This window comes from Callithrix jacchus, chromosome 9 (assembly GCF_049354715.1).
Source record: "Callithrix jacchus isolate 240 chromosome 9, calJac240_pri, whole genome shotgun sequence".
Classification (NCBI taxonomy): Eukaryota; Metazoa; Chordata; class Mammalia; order Primates; family Cebidae; genus Callithrix; species Callithrix jacchus.
The window spans coordinates 24,960,639-24,980,695 of record NC_133510.1 but is presented as its reverse complement, the minus strand read 5'-3'; the positions used below and the strand labels follow the sequence as shown (position 1 = coordinate 24,980,695).

At 36.4% G+C, this 20,057-nt stretch overlaps 1 non-coding gene and 1 pseudogene across 2 annotated transcripts in view; one reads left to right on the top strand and one right to left on the bottom strand.

Moving 5' to 3' along the window:
- Positions 1 to 331: 331 nt before the first annotated feature.
- LOC144577756 (FERRY endosomal RAB5 effector complex subunit 3-like) overlaps positions 332 to 20,057 on the bottom strand; it is a 38,072-nt pseudogene continuing 18,346 nt past the window's right edge. Inside the window, exons 6-10 of the transcript XR_013522294.1 lie at positions 18,039 to 18,145; positions 17,338 to 17,535; positions 16,382 to 16,510; positions 10,367 to 10,441; positions 332 to 5,491 (exon numbers count right to left, since the gene is read on the bottom strand). The product of XR_013522294.1 is annotated as an FERRY endosomal RAB5 effector complex subunit 3-like (transcript). The remainder of the gene's footprint in view (positions 5,492 to 10,366; positions 10,442 to 16,381; positions 16,511 to 17,337; positions 17,536 to 18,038; positions 18,146 to 20,057) is intronic.
- LOC118144547 (U5 spliceosomal RNA) lies at positions 15,307 to 15,423 on the top strand. Its single transcript, XR_004729316.1, has one exon. It is a non-coding gene; the product is annotated as a U5 spliceosomal RNA (small nuclear RNA).

The following is a 20,057-nucleotide window of genomic DNA, read 5'->3' as shown; positions in this document are numbered from 1 at the left end:
GAACTCATAAAGCTCCCTTTTTTTTTCCTCAGGTGCTCTGTCCTGGGGAGTTAGGGCTTTATTTATGAGTATCTGTTGCACTTTCCTGCCCAGTGAGGAGGCAGACTAGTCACTGCCTGCCTCTAGTGGCTATGATGAGCTGCCATGGGCTCCGCCCTATTGCCATGGGCTCTGCCCTGCTGCTGTGGGCTCTGCCCTGCTGCTGTGGGCTCCATCCTGCTGTCGTGGGCTCTGCCCTGCTGTAATTCCCTGTAGTCCCGTTTATATGGGTGTGGTTAGAACTGCAGTGGTGATGGTGGCCTGCCTCTGTAGTGGTGGACTCTCTGTTACGGTGGGTTGCCTCGGCAACAGCAGGCTGCATCAGCAATGACAAAGTACCTCCATAGGGGTCGTGATCCTCGGTAGTGGCGGATGCCCCTGCCCCACTGAGCTGCACTGTCCTGGGTTCAGCTGTGCTTGCCGTGAAACTCTCAAGCCTGAACGTTTCCAATTGCTGTTTTGTTTGTTTTTGTGGGGTTGGAACTCGCCAAGCCTGATCACCTGGCTCCCTGCCTCAGAGCTCTTTTTTTTTTTAAGTTGAACTGTTGACTCTCTCTCAGGTGTTTCAGTCACCTGCTGCAAGGGCACGGGGATCTGTGTAATTTCCTGTGCAGCGACCCACTGCGCTGGCTCAAACAACGTTGCTGCCTGGGAATCTCCTGGCCTGGCTTTCTGTTTAAGTCCCATTTAATCAGATGAATGTGCTAATCTGCCTTCCAAAATCTCCAATTGCCGCTTTAACAGGGCAACCAAACTAGTGTATTTTGTACAGAGTGCTGCTGTGCTGCGGCCTCAGCCCAAACAGCCACACTGGTCCAAACAGCTGTCCTGGCCCAAACTGCCATGGTGGCTGCCTGTGGGGCTCTTACACCTGGGAATCTCCTAGTCTGTGGACAATAAAGATCGGTATGGAAATGCTGTGTCCACTCATTCTCTGCAGATTCACTGGGAGCTGCAATCCTGAGTTGGTCCTACAGCGCCATCTTCCCTCTTGAGGCTGCAAGGTGTTTTAAATCCTGTCATTTTTGTCTCTGATTATAACCAGGACCTAAAAAGAATGGCTTTGGGTGCTTAGAAAACATAAACTGTAAGCTTTAGAAGTCAATAAAGTCATGAGAAGAACAACGTATTGAATGTAATGAGTTGTGGTCAGCAGTTTCACAAGGAGCTTACTTCTGGAAACAAATCTTAGCATATATGATATAGTAGATGATATAGACAACATTATGGTGTCTCTACATAGACAGGGTAACAGTATAGAAAGTTTTTGATCATGAATTCTAAATAATGGAAAAGTGACTACATCTTAGTGACATGCCTGTGAGAGTGCACTGTTAGAGAAATCCAGTGAAGCTGAAAGGATGATGTGAAACACTACAGACTTTATAACAAGCAAAAAATTGGGCCCTAGTTCAGGTATAGTGGCTCATGCCTGTAATCCCAGCACTTTGGGAAGCCAAGGCAGGCAAATCCCGGGGTCAGGAGTTTGAGACCAGCCTGGCCAACATGGTGAAACCCCATCTCCACTAAAAACACAAAAATTAGCTGAACATGGTGGCAGATACCTATAATCCCAGGTAGTCGAAAGGTTGAGGCAGGACAATTGCTTGAACCCGGGAGGCGGCAGTGGCAGTGAGCTGAGATCGCATCACTGCACTCCAGCCTAGGTGACAGAGCAAGACTCTGTCTCAAGAAAAAAAAAATTGGATCCTACTGTCACACTTTAGATGATAAATGTACAGAAGAGATTCTAAACCTATGAAAATGAAATTAAAAAATCAGTTCTGACTATAATTGAGATAATACCTTCTATCTAAAGCTGACTGTTACTCAACATGAATCCTCTCATTAGGGTAAGGTTGAACTGCAGTTACTCAGTATGTACTTTTAAGTCTTCACTGTTTGTCTTGGAATTTAGACATAAGAATTATTATCTGAGTTCATGTACCAATGGGGAATATTCCAAGATTATTCTTTACTTCTCAAGTATATGCGTCTTAGATACCTGAAACACTGTGTTAATAAGTTTCACAGCCACTATCAGAAGAGGAGAAATAGTTTGGCTTTATTTCTTATTTTTCACGTTCAGCACAGGTACAACCACTTTGAAAACCTATTTGGCATATCTACCAAAGCTAAACATAAATATACCCTGAGACCTAAGCATTCTATCCCTAAGTATATTCTCAAAAGAAATGTCAAAAGGTGTCTACTGGAATGTTCACAGCAATACTACTCATTAATAATAAAAATATGGAAAAATTACCCAAATGTCCATAAATAGGATGGATAGATAACTAGTCACATGATGAAATAACATATAACAATAACAATGAACAATCTATAACCATGCACAATATTACGGATAGATCTCACAACATACTATTGAAGGAAAGAAGCCAGATATAAGATTAACAGCAAAAGCAAGCCCAACAAATCCATAATTTTTTAGATAAAAACAGTGGTTACCCTTGAGGAGGGAGTGTGGTTTAAAGTTGAAAGGGAGGTGGCTTCTGGGGTGCTGGTATGTTCTGCTTCATGATCTGCACATTTGTTATATGGGTGTTCAGTCTATGAAGATTTGAGCTGTATACCTATGCGTACTTTTCTATACATATGTTATACTCCAATATAAAAATTAAAAACAAACATCTATATGTGTGCTATACTTCAATATAAAAGTGAAAAAAAACCAAAATCTTCATTAGTAACAATAGTTACAAAACTAAATGATTTGGTAAGCCCAAATTATTCAACAAGTTAACAGAAACAATAAAAGGAAGTTGAGAATTCAGTATTCTTGGCTTGTAGCTTCATTCCACAAGATGGACTCCAATAAGACAGTATCTTGAGCACAAAGATCTATTGAAATAACTGATATGTCTTTCTTCTTGCTGATATGTTATTTTTCCTTTTTTCTTTTTAAACTGCAATTAATTTCGATAGCCCATTTATCTATCACAGGACATGGGCTGTTTCAGTCATCTTCATTATCATCTTGCACACACTAAAACATGGTTAACTGAGTGTCTAACGACTCTGTTATAAGAGGAAAAGGACATCTGAAATGCTTTGGGATCCTTTCCACAAAGCTAAAACCAATATTTACCTCTAACTCCTGTGTAGTGTTATCTGAGTTTAGAAACTTCTTGACCTGAATGGATGTTTAAATACAACAAATGGGAGAATCATAGCTCAATATACTTTTGTGAATTAAACTGGACATTTGAGAAACAAACTTAATGTTCTGCAGCTGGCCTTCCCAATTTAAAACATGTAACTTTTGTAACATTGTGGGAGAAGGAAAGCTAGTAGTATCAGATGTCTGGAAGTAAATCTGAACTTAGTGATTTTTGAAAACACTGTTTTTGAGGTTGTTTCCTACCTATATATAAGGCTTTTTATAAAGTAGTTAACCAGTCCAGCTGCAGGAATGTTTGGATGTATTTCTTGTGGTGGGAATTCACCATAAACTTTGTTACTCCCCAAAGACACTTTTATAGATAGACTAGTTAGTAATGATGATTTAATAATAGCTAAAAATTCCTGATGGAACTAAAACTTTATAAAGCTATAGTGGGGAAAAAATGTTTGTCTATCTCTCTTGATACCATAGTAGGATGACTGAGGCTACAGAAGTGAATGGAATGAGAAATTAGAAAGTCTGATGAAGCTTTCATAGGATAGGGCTGGAATTCTCCTAATCCAAACAACCAGGAACCTAGTAAAAATACATCAGCATAGATTATAAGTGGGAAATCATTTAAAATCACCCTGTCTCAGAAGGACAGGAATTATTTTTGTGTGTTTATAAAGCAGCAGTCCCCAAACTTTTTGACACCAAAAACCAGATTTGTGGAAGACAATTTTTCCACAGACTTGGGGTGGGGGTGAGGGTGGGGATAGTAGGGATGGTTTCAAGATGATACTGTTCCACCTCAGATCACCAGGCATTACATTCTCATAAGGAGCACACACCTTAGATCCCTTGCATGCGTAGTTCACAATAGGGTTCACGCTCCTATGAGAATCCAATGTGGCTGCTGATCTGTCAGGAGGCAGAGTTGGTGGTAATGCTCGTCCTCCGACCCTCACCTTCTGCTGTGGGGCAGGTCCTTGGCCTAGCGGTTTGGGACCCCTGTTATACAGGATATGAAATTTAAAATGAGGCCTCCTGCAATATAATGAGTCTAAGTGGGGACTTAGTCTAAAAAGTAAAACACAAACTTTTTTACACTGCCCTTTAAAATACAGCATTTTTCTTTTGGTAAATAACTGTTTATAATCAATAATCAAACTTCTTTCTTAACATTCACAATCTCCACTTCCCAGTCGGCAAGTTTTTAAAGAAACACAGTTTCACTGTGTTGCTCAGGCTGGTCTTGAATTCTGGGCTAATACAATCTTCCTGCCTCAGTCCTTGGAATAGCTGGGACTGCAGGTGTCAATTTTGCTTTTTTAAAAAAATGCCTCCTCAAAATAAGCAGGCACAGAGTTGCTATGAGTCCTTCATCACCAAGTTAAGCACTGGCTCTCCTAGGACTTTTCTGGACCCGTTTGATTTGAGACACATTTGTTTCTCCAGACTATGTGAAATTGAATTCTAGTCTTTATATTATTTCTACAATATATGCCTTCTAACCAGTTTCTATGTGGGTGAAGGAAAAAGAAAACCAGTCATGGAAAGAGACTGTTAAAAATTAAATTATAGTACGTAACAAAATGGATGAATGATTATGCTGTATCTTAATTGTAGAACTGTATTATCTAAAAAGAATCCTTGAGAAAATGTTAAACCAAGGATGGCTTCTTCCAGTCATCTAGCATATCTTTCCATTACCTATTAATACATACTTAGAAAATGCAAACTAATTTTCATGGCAGCCTAAGCCAAATAAATATATGTATGTAAAACTAATGCTACTTATAGCAAAAAAGAAGAAGGAGGGGGAAGAGGAGAGGGAAGACAGGGAAGAGGAGGAGAAAGAGGTGTAGGGACACATACCTTATCCAAAGTTAAATATTATTTTGATTTTCTAGTTTACTTACTACAGGACAATGCTATAGCTCTCTGAACATATATGGTTAAGGATTATTCACTGTTTTGTATTATAGTTTACTCAATTCTATTAACCAGATAGGAGATGCAAAAATTCATTAGTTTTAAAAAAGTGCCTTTAAAATGGATTACTACATAATACTGAGGGTTAACATATTCATAAAATTATAGGATTTTTCTATTTGCTTACCTGTGACATATCATGTACCAGCAAGAGAGGAATGCTTATTGTTGTGATGTCATGGGTACAGCAAACTTTGAGTATATTTCAGAGTCCCATAATGGCAGGATCACGAGCAGTGATGTTTCCCAATTTCACGTGGTCATCCACACAAAGATGGAAAGCAACATGGATTTCTGAGAGATAAGAATGCCGTGTAATACAAAATTCTCCTGTGAACAATAAATACAATCATGATTATCAAATGCCTAAGTCACATTCATCAATGGGCTTTATAAATAACTGTGATGGGTAATCAATGTGTTGAACTACTGGGGTATATCACGAACATTTACCAGGCTCAGGAAGCAACTGTGATTACTGCTCCTTAATTTCTTGAAGAGAAGCTAATGAAAATAAGAGACAATAGTCAATTTTGCAGTAGGTTCATAAATTGGTATGAAGTGACCACCAAGTAGTAAATAAATCAAATGAGAACTCATCTTTATTTTGATGTATGTACCTAAAATGTCTTTTTTTTATTTATATATTTTTTGAAATGGAGTCTCGCTCTGTTGCCAGGCTGGAGTGCAGTGATGTGATCTCAGCTCACTGCAACCTTCAACTCCCTGGTTCAAGTGATTCTCCTGCCTCAGCCTCCTGAGTAGCTAGGATTATAGGTGTCTGCCACCACCATGCCCAGTCAATTTTTGTATTTTTAGTAGCGGTGGGGTTTCACCATGTTAGCTAGGATGGTCTCCATCTCCTGACCTCATAATTCACCCTGCTCAGCCTCCCAAAGTGCTGGGATTACGGATGTCAACCACCACGCCTGGCCTAAAATGTCGAATTTAACATGTAAAAAATGTTACTTGTTTTTTCCATGCCCTAAATCTGCTCTTCCTCCTCTCAACTTATAAGACCAACCTGTTCAGTTAGTTGCTAGGACAGAAAGATAGGTGTCCTTAATTCCTTTGCTTTCCCTCAATGCCTATCACCCCATCCACAATCCAATCTACCACCAACTATTTTCAGTTCTAACTACAGAATAGCCCAAATCTGAGTATTCCACTTTTATTGGTGTTAACCCAGTTCACGCTACTGTAATTTTTCACCTAGGTTTTTGTAATATTCTCTTAACTGATCTCCTTACTCCCTTCTTGCCCACCTACAAACCAATTCTTCATGCAGCTACGACTTAAATATAAATCATATTATATTCCCCCCTACTTAAAATCATCCAACAGGCTCATACTGTAGTATTCAGAAAAAAATCCAAACTCTCTATCATGGTTTAGAACAAGGGTCCCCCATGGACTGGTACCGGGCCATCACCTGTTAAGAATTGGGCTGCATAGCAGGAGGTGAGCAGCCAGCAAGTGAGTGAAGCTTCATTTGTATTTACAGCCGCTCCTCACTGCTTGCATTACCACCTGAGTTCCACCTCCTTTCAGATCAGTGGCGGCATTTGATTCTCACAGGAGCATAAACCCTATTGTGAACTGTGCATGTGAGGGATTTAGGTTGCATGCTCCTTATGAGACCCTAATGCCTGATGATCTGTCACTATCTCCCATCAACCCTAGATGGGACCATCCAGTTGCAGAAAAACAAGCTCAGGGCTCTGACTAATTTGATATTATGGTGACTTGTATAATTATTTCATTATACCTTACAATGTAATAATAACAGAAATAAAGTATCACAATAAATTTAATGTACCTGGATTATCCTCAAACTTTCCCAACCCATGGTCTGTGGTAAAACTGTCTTCCAAGAAACTGGTCTCTGGTGCTGGTGCCCAAAAGTTTGGGGACCACTGGTCTACAAGGCCTAGATGACTTGAACCCTGCCTCTCTCTCCAATATCTTCTTGTCTCATTCTCTTTCCTCACTCCAGTTACACAGGCTTTTGTTCAGTTCAAGCATGCAGAGCTTGTTCCCAAGTCAGGGCTGCTGCCTGGAGGGCTTTTCTCCAAGATTCTCAGATGGCTGACTTCCTTTCATCAATCACATCTCAGATCAAAAGTCACCTCCTCAGAAAGGTCTTCCTTGACTTCGTATCTACTAATGGTCTCCTCCACCCTTTACTCTTTCACCTTATTTGGTTTTATTCTTTTCTTAGCACTTTTGTGTACATACTATTTTAAAGAGCCCACTGTGTATGTGACATGATTACAGAGATTTTATCTAACTTGCTAAATGTTCTATCTCTAGCAAGTGGAACAGCACCTGGCACGTGGAAGGTACTCAATAAATATGTGTTGAATGAATGAGTATTTTAGGCTGAATGCTGGAGCAGTCTATCTCAAACATTAAAGTAAAATCCATGCTTCCTACCATCACTCTTTTTTTTTACGTAGCCCCACAAACCAAGAAAAATCTCATCAGCTTTTATTTTCTGTAGTTCCTATCAATATAGAGAAACAAAATAGAAAACATAGAAAGGATACGTTCTTACCAATACATATACCTCACTGGAAATTCTTATAGGCCTTCTGGGAAAGCTCTGCCTATGTCTACTCTCCCACACTTAACCTTTGCCCTCCCAAATTCCGCTCCCCCTTGTGTCAACATCACTATCTTAGGATCTAATTATAAACGTACAGTATACTTAAAATACTTAATATACTTTTAGCCCTATGGTTAACATTTCTAGTTACCAGTGTGTATCAGCTGTATCCATAGATGCCTCTGACAGGTCCCAGGCAAGGTCTTTTTATTTTAACTTGAACAAGATAAAGGAATTAGATAAACAGAGAAGGAAATTAAAGGAGAGCGACAGATACATCACAATAAACTGGACAAAGTGAAAGTAAGAAAGAAAACCGGTGAGGAATAGTTTAATTATAATTTTCCAGGAAGGCAGCAAAAGACACAGACTGCTCATCAGAAACTCAGTGGACTATATGAGACAATATCCTTCTGGGCCCAGTGAAGTGTATTACCTTCTAAACTGCTACTGATAATTCAGATGATGGAAGTCATAGCTTTAGATATGGGCCATTATCCAGGAGTGTGGCAGAATGACTTAGTGAACAAGTCAGGTGCTCCAATCCCCAAATTGGCACTGCTTTCTTTGACCTTAAATGACTTGTTTCTTGGCCTAATTTTACCCATTAATAAAATGGGGGCCATGGGGCTGGCAGTAGTAACCAAATTAATATGATATAGTAGAAAAAGGACTAGATTGGATGTTAAGAAGATCTGCTGTCTAGCACTTACTGACTGAGTGATCTTGGGCAAATCAATTCAACTTATTGATCCTCTGTTACTTAGTGTATGAGATGGGAAAAATAATGCTGACTGCTTTCCTTACAAGGTTATTATGAGAATTGGATTACACAAACTGTAAATACTTAAATCATGGTTAAGTCAACTATGACTGGCTTACAAATATATAAATAAAACTATTTTTTCTTTGCAATTTAAAAGTTACATTAATTTTTGATTTATTTTTTTCATCTCCTGTAAACATCCTGGTTGTGTAGGTATACTTTAATTAAATGGAAATTAAGATGCTATTATCTGTAACTGAATACTTTATATTACTTTTCTAACTCAGACTTATTATATATCCTTCTGATTTGGTACTAATACAGAGATAAAGTATACAAATAAGACAGTCCATGTTATGTTCTGTGATACAAACATTATTAAGGGTCATCAGAGTGAATTCAATCAGAAAGAGGATTGAGAGACTGAATTTCCAGTTTTTAAAAAACCTATAGACTTTTTCCAAAAAATACTAGGGAAGGAAATACAAATAGCAACAAAGAGTTATGTTTAAAAATCAAACAGATATTGGTTCTTCCAGAGTAGTAATAAGACTGGCACATTTTTAGAAAGACACAAAATATGGATGGTTTAAATTATGGATCTATGAAGAAAAATACAATAAATAATTCATTGAATGTATTTTTAGATGAAGAGGAAGATGGTTTCCTGTTCCACACAGTGGAGGAAACAACACGTGGTGATTCTAACATTACCCACTAAGGTGGAATACCTGAAGGTGGGAGGAAATTTCAAGGCTGATGACCACAGGCTAATGAAATACACGTGTGTGTGTGTGTATCTCCACTGTCAAATGTAACCTACATGTCGAAGATCTAGGGGAGAAAATTACCTTAAAGGAGAATAAAAAACTATCAAGAGATGGCTATTTCTGAAACTAAAATTTATCACTTAGTTAAAAAATTTTATAATATATACAAATAGTCCTTGTTATGCTCTCAATCAGAAGATTGAGAAACTGAATTTCCAGTTGTTAAGCAACATATCTAGAATAATAAAGGAAATAAAATGGAAAGCAGAAAATGTAAGGGGAAATGAAAATAAAATTCTAAATGAGATGACCCACTTCCTTTATATTTAAATTCAACTGTTTATATCTCAATGTACTATTATTCATATTTTACTTGATCTTAGCTATATGGCTGAGAAGTATCTAGTTTATATTTCAGAGTAAAACTTTTGGTTTATTTCTTAAGAAACTAAGAAATAATGTATAAGAGAAAATTTACGATAGCAAGTAATAAAACTTAGGCAACTTTTTGAGCAATTTTTCTTTTATAGATCTAGAAAAAACATCAATACTAGTATAATATTAATAATTAAGTTTTAGGCCAGGCCCAGTGGTTCACGCCTGTAATCCCAGCACTTTGGGAAGCTGAGGCAGGAGGATCACTTGAGGTCAGGAGTTCAAGATCACCCTAGCCAACATGGTAAAACACCATTTCTACTAAAAATACAAAAAAATTAACTGGGTATAATGGCACAGGCCTATAGTCCCAGGTAGTCAGGAGGCTGAGGCAGGAGAATTGCCTGAACGTGGGTGGCAGAGGTTGCAGTGGGCTGAGATTGCACCAATGTGCTCCAGCCTGGGTGACAGAGCAAGACTGTCTCAAAAAAACAAACAAAAAAAAATTAAGTTTTACACTGATGAACATCTGTGAAAGTGTATTATAGAGGTATAAAGTGTTGTTTTAAAGTGATTTAATGACATATGCTAAAATTAAAGATTTAAAACAAATTCCTATGATGTGCATTATAAAATGTTTTTTGGTGTAAGAAAATAATAATTTGAAATAAAAAAAACATACTTACCAGGTAAAACATTTAAATAGTTCCTCTCAGCATTCTTAGTCTTATCATCATTTCCTCCATTTTGGTTTCCAGAATCTATTCACAAGACAATGCAGTATGAAAGAATGTAACAACATATGAGAACATGTTACTATGACTGCTCCCAAAAGAATCACAGCAACAGCAAAAATTTTCTGAGGGCATCTATGTGCCAAGCATTCTGCTACATGCTTTACATGGATGAGCTCATTTAATTCTTTTTTTTTTGAGACAGAGTTTCGCTCTCGTTACCCAGGCTGGAGCGCAATGGCGCGATCTCGGCTCACTGCAACCTCCGCCTCCTGGGTTCAGGCAATTCTCCTGCCTCAGCCTCCCGAGTAGCTGGGATTACAGGCACGCACCACCATGCCCAGCTAATTTTTTGTATCCTTAGTAGAGATGGGGTTTCACCATGTTGACCAGGATGGTCTCGATATCTCGACCTTGTGATCCACCCATCTCGGCCTCGCAAAGCACTGGGATTACAGGCTTGAGCCACCGCGCCCGGCCGAGCTCATTTAATTCTTACAAAACCTCTATAACCACAGCCCTGGGAGGTAAGTCCTACTACTATGTCCATTTTATGTGTGAGGAGACAGAGGCTTGGCTAGGTTAACTAACTTAAGGAAGCATGCACAGATAAGTGGTGGAGCCAGGTCTTGAATTCACATACTCAGATTCTCCTATGGTATTAACCACATTAGACGTGCCAGTATCCTATTTTTCATCTGGGAGGTTCAGGGAACCAAGTTAATCGCACATAAAATACCTTCATTAGGTAGTTGTGGTGTGGCCATCTTTATTTTTAGATTCTGAGTCACTATTGTTGTTACAGCTTGTTCAGGACTACAGATACATAGCTAGTGGCATCAGGAATCACTGTATATTTAACCCATTCCTGAAATTTATTTCCTACCTGACACTATGCACAATTATAACAGATAGGTGAAACTGTCTCACATGGAACTATTTTCCAGCTATTTGACAGTTTCTCTTCTTTTTTAAAGGCATGCTATTTCTTAGAAGAATAAATCTTGGTAAAATAAGAAACATTATGTTGAACATACATTATAAAGATTGAATGCAAATTATTTTATATGTTTTAATAAAACAGACATCGGAACTTTACAAGAATTGCATCAGAATTCACAAATGCAAACTGAGTATTAGCCTTCAAAGTAGCTATCTTTAAGAGGTTGCATATTTACTCCAATTAAAAACTATTTTGGAATCTATTTTGGAATGTCTTTCAGCATCAGAAAATCACATGACAACAGACCTTCAAATGAATAAACTGAAAACACCAAAATATTATAGTTTTAAGAGAGATTTGAATAAAAGTAACAATATTTTTATCAAATGACTACTTTGATAAATTGATTTATAACATTGTACCTTGTAAATGCACATATGTTATAAATCAAGAGTCAGAGAGATAGGCACAGAGAGATACAAGGCTCTGTGTTGCTAGAATCTATATTTAATGAAGTATTATTTCTAATTCAGAGCCGTGTGGTTGATAGGCTTTGAATAAATAGCTAATCATAGCACAGATTATGAGAAACAATAAAGGACTCTAATCTTGTTCACATGGAGTATGAACAAATGGAAGCTCTGTTAAGTAAACAAGAGAGAACAGTTCATAGTCCATTTCCCTTTCATGTTTTCATGGCAATACCTTGTTTAGTAACAGTAAGAAGATGGCTGGTTTTATTTTTTTAAAAGTGCATAAAATGTGTATAAAAACAATTTTTGACTCTTTATCATGGACCACAGAAATATAAAGATGTTAATATAATAACTGTAATAAGAAAAGGAATGCAACACATCTTAGAATAAACAAGTCCTTGCAAATCAGGATGTAAATTTGCAGAATATGTAGGTGTGCACAGAAAAAGATGGAGAAGGTATTTTCACAAAGTTCTTCCGTAACAACATGCAGCTTTCTTTAAGAAAGTCTTTTATAAACCTACTTGCATCACTGACTCACTGAAACCACAAAGTAGTTGCTTGAACAAGAACAAAATAAAACCATGATATACACGCAATGCTTTAGCCATATGTGGTTTAACAACTTCCCGTCATTTACTGCACACTTTCTATCTCTCATAAATATACTTGTAAATATACAATTGTCATAATCTCAATCTTCATGCTTTTTACTCACTGCTAAGAATAATGTTAAAATGTTTCTGATCACATCACTGCTAGTTTCAATGAGAAGGAAGCTTGTAGAAGAGTAAGAGGGTATACTGAGATTTTCTGAAAGGTTATGTTAGGATATACTTCTATAGTGATTTTCTAATACTTAGCTGGCTCTGTTATATGTAACACATATTGCCATAGCAAAGCCGTAACTACCTTTAGTGGGAATATAAACTGGCAGAAATACTATACAGAGTAATTGCCAAGGCTATGAAAAGTATAAATGTATGTGTCCTTTAACCCAGGAATTTATCTTTTGGAATCTCTTCTGTAGATATGCTTACTGCTCACACACATGCACAATTATTCATATGCAAAGTTATTTATTATTACTAGACATTACTGCTTATAATAACAAAAATAAGGAATAGATCAAATGTCTATTAGTAAGGGACTGATTAATAACAGGATATCCTGCAATGGACTACTATGAAACAGCATAAAAGTATGAGGATGGTCTTTATGGACTGATATAAAATGATCTCCAAGATAAATTACTCAGTGAAAAAGGTGAAGTACAGGATAGTGTATGCAGAAAGCTGCCATTTGTGTGTAAAAAGGAAAATAAATACATACATACACTTGCTTATACATACATAAACATCTGTCTAAGAATTACATGTGATAGCACCAGCTGCCTCTGAAGAGGGAAACTGGATGGCTAGAAAAAGAGTTAGAGACACTTTCACTGTATGCTCTTTTGTAGTTTGAATTGTGAATCTTGAGAATGTTTTATCTGTTTAAAAAATGGTTAAAAACATATAAACCATTTTTTAAGAGTTTATTGAATAGATAAGGAAACTGTATTGAACCCTAGTCAAGTTATGACTAGATAGCCACATTCTACCTATAGAAGAAAGGAAGGAATTCTATAATTTCTGGGAGTGAAAAAGATGGGAGAGGGGAACAAACAGCCTTCAGAAAGGTCTTCCTTATACCAAGAAAAGATATAATATCTCTCTGCAAATGTACAACACAAAACTTATGCACCTAAAGTACTATAATGGTTTGTTTTAAACACAGCAAGTGCAAACAAAGTAAGGAAAGAAAGAATAAAAGCATCCAAAGTACCAGAAGCAGAAAGAATAAAAGCATTCAAAGTACCAGAAGCAGATTTAAAGGTGCAAACATCCCCAATTTTAAAACTTGCCATGTTTTATTTCCTGGGCACCAACATCAGGTTTTTATAAGAAATAATAAAATATTGACCAGGTGCAGTGGCTCACACCTGTAATCCCAGCACTTTGGGAGGCTAAAGTGGGTGGATCACATGAGGCCAGGAGTTCAAAACCAGCCTGGCAAACATGGCAAAACCCCATCTCTACTAAATATATAAAAATTAGCTAGGCATGGGGTACACATCTGTAAACCCATCTACTGAGGAGGCTGAGGCAAGAAAATTGCTTGAGCCTCAGAGGCAGAGGTTGTGGTGACTGAAATCATACCGCTGCACTTCAGCCTGGATGACAGAGTAAGACTCTGTGTCCAAAAAATAAAATAAAATAAAATAAAGAGAGAAATAATAAAATACTCTGTATACATTCAAGCCAGACAATAGCATGTATTGTAATTTTATGTCTATAATATATGAAGTGTAAGAAAAACACACCTTAAAATTATTTGAAATGACTATTACCCTAATATTTAAGTCCTAACTAAAGAAACTTACGATACCAGTTTAATTTACAAAGAAACCACTCTTTAAATTCTCATTTTTCAATTAAAAACCAACTGAATTACTCTGTGATCCCAGCCAGAGATTTTTCTTTTACCTGCCTTCCCATAACCTCTTCCTATGCATATAGAAAGCTTCTGAAGAAAGATGCCATTAACTCTTTCAATAGCTTTAAAAAACATTTCCAGGATTGACGGTTCTCAAAAAATTAAAAACAGAACTATCTTATGATCCAGCATCTCCACTTTAAGGTATATATCCAAAGGAAATAAAATCAGTATCTTAAAGAGTTATCTTCATTTTGGCATTATTTGCAATAATCAAGATACTAAAAACATACCTAAATGTACACACACACACACACACACACACACACACACACACACACAGAGAGAATATTATTCAGCCTTTAAAAAGAAAATCCTGCCATTTACAGCAACATGGATGGACCTGGAGGATGCTAAGTGAAATAAGCCAGACACAGAAAAACAAATATTATATCATATCATTTACACGTGGAACCTAAAATAGTTGAACTCACATTGATAGAGAGTAGGTGGTTACCAGGGCTGGGGTGGGGGGAAATGGGGAGATTTTGGTCAAGGGATACAAAGTTTCAGCCACACGGATGAATAAGTTCTGGAAATCTAATGTATGACAATGTGATTATACTTAACAATATTCTAGTGTATACTTGAAATTCATTAAGAGGATAGATCTTAAGTGTTCTCACCATGGACACAAAAAAGTGGCAACTATCTGAGGTATTAAAATCATTTGAAGTGATTATTTTACAGCATCTGTACACATTGAATCATCAAATTGTATACCTCAAATACATACAATCTTTAATTATCAAATACATCTCAATAAATTTAAAAAATTTTTCCTGTAAATTTCCTAAACAGAGAGAATGTTATGTTGTGAATAAATATAAAAAATCAGTCATTTGAGGATACTGTGATTTTTTTAAAAAAAGAATCAAAAATAATTCATTTAACTGACTTCATGCTACTTAAGCCAGTCAAAGATATAACATACAATGCTCTGGTTTTTCTTCATAACAAATAAATCTTTTGCCTTTTACTAAAGATTTCCATGGAGAAGAACAATTATGAGTTTATAACCAAATTTTTTGAAGCCCTGCTTAGGCACAGCTAAAAAAAATAGGCAAAAAGTATATATTTTGGACTACCTTTTACTCTATGTTTCCAGTCTCCTCTGTAGTAATAACTGTGGCCACTTCAGCGATATAGAACCTAGACCAAAAGATCACCAACTTTCCACTGAGTACCTAATCTCAAGTATAACTATAGTACTGAAAATTAACAATAGTTTTCACTAAGAACCTTGAAGAAAATCATCCCCCTAAAAAAGAAAATTAGGCACAGAGTTCAAGCTTCTAAAGATCTTGGTATAAAGATCTGGGTATATATCCCAAGGAAGAGAAATCATTCTATATAAAGATACATGCACGCATATGTTCATTGCAGCACTATTCACAATAGCAAAGACATGGAATCAAACCAAATACCCATCAACAATAGACTGGATAAAGAAAATGTGATATATATACACCATGGAATACTATTCAGGTAATAAAAAGGAGTGAGATCATATCCTTTGCAGGGACATGGATGGAGCCAGAAACTGTTATCCTCAGCAAACTAATGCAGGAACAGAAGACCAAACACCACATGTTCTCACTTATAAATGGGAGCTGAATGATCAGAACACATGAACACATGGTGGGGAACCACACACTGGGGCCTGGAAGAAGGGAAGAGCATCAGGAAGAATAGCTAATAGATGCTGGGCTTAATACCTAGGTGATGGGTCAATATGTGCAGCAAACCACCATGGCACACATTTACCTATGTAACAAACCTGCACATCCTATATATGTACCCTGGAACTTAAAACAAAAGTTGAAGGAAAAAAAAAACAAAAATACATTTTGAGGTTCTTTTTAAATAAAAAAATAACTAAAAATAATTTTAAATTTTGTTTTTAATTTTCTTCTATCTTCTACAGAATTTTCTATATGATCTTAATGATAATCCATGTGCTATTACATTGATTACAGACACAATATAATAAAAGTGAGTTTTACCCACCAAGTGATTCTTTCAATTTACTCCTGCGCTGAGTTCTAGCATAAAGGACCACCTGCTGAACAACTTCTCATTGCTCTTCAATTCGGGGAAAATGGAAGTCAGTGCATTCTTGGCAAACTGTGGCAAAATCTAAGGGACCCAAAACATTTACAAACTTCTAAATGTAAATATCAAATATTTAGGATTTACTTATCGACAATGAGATTTAGTATAAAAAGAAAATAATACAAGTATGATTTCTTATACTTGTCCTTTAAATAATTACACCTTAAGTTAGGGCATAACAATTTTGTTTTAATTAGAAACTTAACCTCTCAATCACTCAAAAGAGTAAACAATTAAGAGACAAAGAAATGTCAATATAATTCTAGGTCTTCTTTAAATAATACTTTGATCATATTCTATCCCAAAAGGTGCTACAAAATATGAGAAGGTTTTTATATTTATGAAGGGAAATAAATTCTATTTAAGCTTCTTTCAAAAATAGGTATACATTTCATATATTTTATATATTTTACATCTTATATATTTAGAAATTTAGAAATAATCATAAAAAGTGAGTTGTACTAAGATGGAAGGCAGAATTTTACCTAGCAAATTTAAGAGGTACATTATTAAAAAAAAATAGAGACAAATGGATGAGCTAAAAATCACTAAGCCAGGATTTGCTTCTAAACTGAAAACATGTGATTGCTCTTTTTTGTTTTACCGTGTAATGAGATTTCTATAAGAACATTATTTATAATATAATAGTATTTTAAGAAAAATAAATATTATGAAGCACTCTATCAGTGCTATGGTTTGAAATTAAATAATAATGACTGGGTATGTTTTTTTGGTCCACTTGAATGTTAAGGTGATTAAAATTTTTTCAGTTTCCCCATAATTCCTTTCTTTGTAAGAATGGTGTTATGGGGTGAAATTTAACAAAATAAATGTGTATGATGGTAACTTACCTCTTTTAATACCACTATATGAATTAATTCGATTATCCACTAGTAAAACCAGGCTGCAGAGAGATGTAGAATAAAGCGACAATGCTGTTTGGAGCCGATGAAGTTTCACACCAGTTCGATGATTTCTTTTATGCTTACAGAAGTCCAGCATATCTGCTCTCAGCAATCTCAAATTATGCATGGTCTTCAACTGGGCTCCTGGGGGTAGGCAATAGTCCAGAAAAGATACTTAAACAGCTGCAAGAAGTCCAGTCTAAGAGGATGCAAATCTCTGTGGCAAGAATCCAGATAAATCTAAACAACAAAATAAAAATGGGCCTTGCAACTTCCCATTTTAATGACTATTTCAATTTAATCTTTCTATCTGCAAAAAAATTATATAAGCTAAAATACAAAACTTAAAGCCAAAAAACTATAGTCTTTCTTAAAGCAAAACATAATCTGGAATTCAAAATAACAAAGGTACACTCTACTTATACACTAGGGATTCTTTTCTTACAGTATATACAAAAAGTTTCAGTGGCCAGGAATGGTGGCTCATGCCTATAATTCTAGCACTTTGGGAGGTCAAAGTGGGTGGATTACTTGAGCCTAGGAGTTCAAAATCAGCCTGGGCAACATGGTGAAACCTTGTCTCTATTATTAAAAAAAGACTTCAGAAGTTACAATAAATTATAACTGCAAAAAATTAATATACTTACCTAAGTGAATGGTAAAACTTTCTTCTAACTTTCTCTGTTCCTCATAAATCCTTCCAATTGCTTCTACAGATTCTCTGATCTGACTTGGTTGAACTTTAATTTCCTCACTGAAAGTAGTAAAATTATTGATATACTTTTAAGTTGGGCAAGAACTTTTCTTAAAGGAAAGCTTTATAACAAGAGAAAACTGAACAGCTGAAAGTCTTGCTTTTTTCCCTAAACTCATCCTTAATCCATGGTGACAGGTAAGACCATAAGCACCAACATGCTCTAAAATTCCCACTTGTTCTTTCATTTCATCACAATAAATAAAGCAGATTATTATTTTCAATCCTTATGTCAATTAATAATATATTATTATTTTACATTTACATATTTAACATTTTTAGCAGCCTAAGAGAATGATTAAAGTGATTAACTTATTAGTCAAAATCACATTATATTTCAAAATATATAATACATCCTATGCTAGGGCTAGCTCTAAGCAAAATTAGAAAATAGATGAATAGGAATAACAATTTAAGATTAAAGTTAAATAAAATAAATAATAAAAAGATTAAGTTCATTTTGATGTATACACATCCTTTATTTTTACCATTTCTTGTTTTTTACCTTCAAAATTCTCCTCCCACTAAACCACCTTTCTCTGTTCTCCTCTTTATAGTTCCTAAAAAGCCTTCCACAAAACAGCAATAACTATATCACTGTTCAATTCAATCAGTGGTAAGCTGAAGATGATGTAAGTCTGTAAGAGTCATCTGTTTCCCTGACTAAATTTTTGGGGCTAATCCCAATAGCCCCATTAGACTCAATGACAGACGTCATTAGTAAATAGGGTAAATTTAAACCTAGCCAGATAATCTACAACAGGAGACCCCAATCTCTTTCCCCTGCAGGCAGCAGGTGAGTGAGCATTGCCATCTGAGTTCCACCTGCCATCAGATAAGGGACTGGCGGCAGCATTCAATTCTCATAGGAGCATAAACTGTAATGTGAGCTGTGCATGCAAGTGATCTAGGTTATGTGCTTCTTGTACAACAGTTTCATCCCCAAACCTTTCCTGTCTCTCCTGGAAAAAAATTGTCTTCCGAGAAACTGGTCCCTAGTGCCAAAATGGTTGAGGACTGCTGATCTACAAAATCACACTTTTCTGGAGTCCATCAAAGATTCATGATAATAAGGCAATCTAGTAAACTGAATTCCAAACTGTGATATATCCCTTCAATACAGACAAGACCCATAAAGAGTTTTATCTTTGTTAGAGCATAGCTGAAATAGAATGCTGTCATACAAGGGGATAAAAAGAAAGCAGCTACAATTTTAACAGATTCTTAAAGGCCAAGTGGGCTAGCATATAAAGTTAGAATAGACTGGATTGGAAAAATGTGGCACATATACACCATGGAATATTATGCAGCAATCAGAAATGATGAGTTTGTGTCGTTTGTAGGGACATGGATGAATCTGGAAAACATCATCCTCAGCAAACTGACACAAGAACAGAAAATGAAACACCGCATATTCTCACTCATAGGTGGGTGATGAAAAATGAGAACACATGGACACAGAAAGGGGAGTACTAAACACTGGGGTCTATTGGGGGGAAAAGGGGAGGGCCAGTGGGAGGGGGAGGAGGGGAGGGATGGCCTGGGGAGAGATGCCAAATGTGGGTGAAGGGGAGAAGAAAAGCAAAGCACACTGCCATGTGTGTACCTACGCAACTGTCTTGCATGCTCTGCTCATGTACCCCAAAACCTATAATCCAATAAAAAATTTAAAAAAAATAATAATAAAAAAAAAAAAAAGTTAGAATAGGTCAGAGCTACAGGCACATGAACTTGCAAACTCTTTTCCACTGGCCTCCAGGTATTTCTGGAAAAGACTGAGGACAAGAGACAAGAGAGCCTTCTCAAGGGCACAGGCAGAAATGCTGAGAATCAAGATAGTGAGTTGAATGGGTGACTCTGTCTCCCAGGCATTCCAGGTGCCAGTTGAAATGGTGCCCAGATTTGTATGAGT